A 4,867-nucleotide genomic window follows, 5' to 3' on the forward strand; every position below is an offset into this window, starting at 1 on the left:
CTTCTTGGAGAAGGCATCTCAGCTCCATAAACCTCCACATGGCGTTCTATAAAGGTCTACAAAGTTCTATAAAGTTCCTGTAGAGGTTGAAAGCAAGAGAAATAAAATAAATAAAAAATATTTGTTTTATTTCTATCCATATATACATAGTGCCCCCCTCTTAAAACAAGATTAAACAGTATAAGATCCAAGTAATCCAAATAATCATCATCATGGGCAGAGTTCAATAAATGGAAAGTCTTATTCGTGGCCGAGTGTTGTTTATTTCCGGAAAGGCCTGCCAGAAGAGATCCATCTTCTGTGAGATACACAGACCACACATTCTGCTTTTCTCTGTAAACTCAGATTCAGAACTACTCACAATAGGAACTTAAATAAGGTACAAATTAAACCACAATCATATATCAGTAAAATTAAACACATTATAATAGTAAAACATGACTGATTTACAAGCAATTTAGAAAGCACATCAATAAAAAAAGTATAGCATTACATTCCCCATCGTTAAAAGCCTCCTTCTTACTAACCACTTGGTTGTCAAAAGTTCATCTAACTTAAAAAAAAAAAAAAGGGCCTTTAGGCCTTTAGGAAGGGACAAGGAGTTACATTGGAGCTCCAGCCTCTCAGAGATTTTCACCATCAGAAGGAAAATACTGAAGCAATCTGCTGGTCTGGCAAATGATAGTTCTTTGTGGCACAGGCAGGATCCCAACAATTATCATCCAGTTAGTCTGACATCTATGCCAGGAAGGATTCTAGAGCAGATCATTAAACAGAGAGACTGTGAACATCTAGAAAGCAATGTCATAATCATAAAAAAATCAACTTGGGTTTCAGAGAAAGAAGTCATAACAGACAAATCCCCAGAGGACAGGATCGAAATTCAAAAAGATCTGAATAGACTAGAAAGTTGGGCCACAGCTAACAAAATGAACTTCAGCAGGGAGAAATGTAAGGTACTGCATTTAGTGTGGAAAAATGATATGCACAGATATAGGATGGGGGACACCTGGCTGAATGAGACTACATGTGAAAGGGATCTAGGAGTCCAAGTAGATCACAAGTTGAACATGAGTCAGCAGTGCGATGTGGCAGCTAACAAGGCCAATGTGATTTTAGGCTGCATCAATAGAAGTATAGGCGGGTTACACACCGCCATTAAAGTACGGAGTCAGTCTGTACTAGGGTTAGGAAGGTGCGGTGCTTCCGCACCCCCCTAACCCTAGTACGGGCTGAGTCCATACAAAATGGCGGCCCCCCTTCCACATGGGGGCCACCATGATGATGTCACGACCGCGCCGCCTCTATATGGGGCGGAGCGGACGTGATGTCGTCGGTCCGCGCCAGGGCGTTTAGTACGCCCTTTCCGTGGGCCAGGAAGGAGCTCCATTTTGGGAGTCAAATATTTGGTCCAGGAGTAGGGGAGCTCCCATTCCGCTCAGAGCAGTTGAGGGAGAAGGGGTGGTAAAATCAACATTGGCTTTGCCAGGTCTTCAGCTGTATGGGCTGTGCATGCCAGTCCCACAAAGCATGAAAGAGAAAAACTCTTGAGAAATCCACTTATAGCACAGCCATAGACTCTCTCAGAACACAACCTCAAGCTCCATCTTCCAACATGGCCCCTTTCTCTGTAGGCCTGTGTATGACCAGACTATGAATTTCCCATTAATTGGGCACTTTGTGCATGAACTGTGTTCATTTGAAAGCATCTGAAAGTTTGGTTGTAATTGTTTCATCTTTCTGAATATTTTAAGCATTTTGTACTGTTTGACTAAATGCCCCAGATTTGAGAAATCCTCTTTCTGGAAGATAAGCTAGAAAGTAGTAGTTCTCCTTAATAATTAAACATTAGCTGCTGCATCTGATAACTGCACCTTAGGATAATTATAAGGTGTGGCTGAAACAAGTACATTTTCTTCCTAAGTTTGTAGCATCAAAGTAGACCGGAGTAAGAAACACACAGTGGAAATGATGTTCTCTTTCTATATCCATCTCAAATTTAATCTTATTTTAGATTATGCTCAGTATGTGGTGTCTTAGCTCAGCAGTGTGTCAATATAAACTGCAGTAATTGAACTTAATCTGCCAAGCAGTACATTTCATCTGGAAAATTGAAGAACAGGTGCCAGAGGCTTCACTGGCAAAGGAAACCATGTGAATCTTTTCCCCATACGATTTCAGCCACTGAGAAGACACATTTTGCAGATTTCATTTATGAGCATTAGCTCAAGGCAGAATGGTTGGCCTAGGAATGATGGAAGAATAGCAAAAGCGTAAAAAGGATGGATGGATGGATGGATGGATGGATGGAAAGAAAGAAAGAAGCCCCAGAAAATAGGCCACCCCAGGCAATTTTAAGCTATAAATTTTAACTTGGTATTTTTAAAATTTTGGGTTTGGAATATTTTAATGTGTCCGGTATTTATGTGTTTTAACCTATGTGTTTAAACAGTTTTTATGTGTTTTCATCTATGCTGTAAACCACCTCAAGCCCTGGAGAGAGACAGGAAAGAAATAATCCATTATGGTTGTTATTATTATTATTATTATTATTATTTTAAAATTAGCACCAAAAAAGATGTTGTTTTCTGTAGAGGGACTGCTGTTTCCTGTGAAGAAGATGCTGTAGTTGGGGACTTATTCTGTGCAAAATTCACATGGCTGAGTTTTTTGTTTTGTTTGTTTGTATAGAAAATAGCATATATTTTTTTAATAGGTAACATCATTTTCTGCACATGCTGAGCATGAATTCTACTTTCTGTGTGAAAAAACTGCAGTTTTTGTGTAGAGTAGAAAAGATTTGTTAGTCCTGACTACTTTCCTCAAAACTCAAGAAAGACATTTTCCAACAAATTTTCTAATATTCTTGAATACATATTCTTTCAACCCCTAATTTTGATATCCATAAAATAGTGAATGTCAAAGAAAATAATGACATGAAAATTTGAACTCCAAGATAAAGACTTTTAGATGATCTTCCAGGTCAAGAAAGGAAACCAGACTTTTCAGGAGTTGCACCTGCAGCAGCCAAAGAAATGATATGATGGCATCAGTAAAGGAAGAAAGTCCTCCTGCCTCTAGCTGATTCACAGTCCAGGCTGCCACTGGACACCCTCACCTCTTTCTACCACACCAAATGGTCACCAGTCAACAAGGCTTGACCCCATTCTCAGCAGTCCTGGGCAGCTTTGCAAACCAGAAAGAGACATGACCTCACATGTAGATTAAAAGAATTTAGGGGGGGGGGGTGCACACCAGTATTTTTGGCCAGGTTGGGGGGTGGAGTTGGGGTACTTCACACCCTGGCTCTGCCCTCAAGCCGGCTGATGCCATGCGCTGCACCACATGGCACACAGTGTCATGGTGCTCCACACAATGCAGCACCAAAGGAGCGCCATAAAGCCGCAGTGCCATGGCTATCACGTCCTTTGTAGGGCGCAAAAAGGAACCACTTTTTGCAGCTTCTTTTTGTGCCCTGCAAAGGCCAGGTCGGGGCTGTGGTGTGCAGTTGCTGTGGCCCCGATCTGGCTGTAAAAGGGGTGGCTACAGGCTGCTCCTTAGGGGCTGTCTGCACAGCCCCTAAGTTAGGATTTCCATGGCCCTATATGTACAGGCCAAATAACACCTACCCAACTCCAGCATTCTCTTGCTGGGTAGCTCTAACAATGTAGAGCTCAAGTCGGTTCTGAACAGTCTGGATAACATCTGGCCTATTCAGTGCCAAACCTGGGGTATGCCTTTCTTATCTTGCATTTTTAAAACTCCCTGTTTGCTCTGGATCAATATCAACAAGAGTGAGTGATGTGTGACAGTGGTAGCCACACTGGCTAGGACAGCAGAATGTGTTTCAAATAAGTGCCTGGCACTTATTGGGGTATCTTAGGAGAAGAGACAGGCTTAAGTCTGCTTAAGCCTGTCTCTTCCCCTAAGAAGCCATTAAGTTTTGAACATTGTTTACGTCGAGGTGCAGGTGGTCAAATGAGGATGTTAGTGGCTCTACTAAGGAGGAGGTAACACAAAGGGTGTCTTTCAGCCTTTGTTGTACTTTATCAGAATGAGAGTGCTATCCAGGGCATCACCTGTTCTCTCCTTCCTTCTGGTTCTTAAAAAACTTTTCCTTCACATTTGCTGTTGCCATCTAATAGCATCATATTTCTGTAAGAGTATGGAAAAGAAATCCACAGAAGGTATAATTAAATATACTGCCATACTTCAGCTCCCTTGTGCCAACTCTGCTCAGTATTACATTAGGAGGCAGGCATTTCAGCAGGTTATAAAGACAAGTAATTACCACTGACAAATTGACTGTGTAGAGTTATAGTCCATTTTTCAAATTAGATGCAATTTCTGCCATATTTGGTAACCACCCATCATTAAGTAGTACTAACTCACAATGGTAATGGGGAATTTCAGTGGACAAACATTCTTATCGTTGACTGGGTTTAAATATACCTCTATTGCCTCAGATGCTGCTGCCGAATAACCACAGGAGACCGTGCTGGAGGAAAGGCCACAACTTTATTAAGCAAACCATTGGTAGGGTTGGCACAAAGCATGAGGTCAGGATCTGCGAAATCAAACAACCCCACGTTTGTCTGATTAACCACAACCTGGCACCCACCAGGTGACTAGGGGCTAAGCGCACACCGGTATGACACACGCATCTTTTTCTGCCATGCGTTCCAACAGTATTGCGCTCGCATAAGCCCCGTAGGTCACCGGGAGAGGCCCCCGCTTCTCGCATTATGGCCCCCAGCAATGGCCAGTACGCCTGCCCCGATTGCACCCCCGTGGTCCCGACTGACTCCCAAACCAGAGCTCCGTAGCCCTGGTACCACACCGTGCAGATCCTGGCCTATGCTGCCGC

The sequence above is a fragment of the Sceloporus undulatus genome, chromosome 4 (genome assembly GCF_019175285.1).
Source record: "Sceloporus undulatus isolate JIND9_A2432 ecotype Alabama chromosome 4, SceUnd_v1.1, whole genome shotgun sequence".
Classification (NCBI taxonomy): Eukaryota; Metazoa; Chordata; class Lepidosauria; order Squamata; family Phrynosomatidae; genus Sceloporus; species Sceloporus undulatus.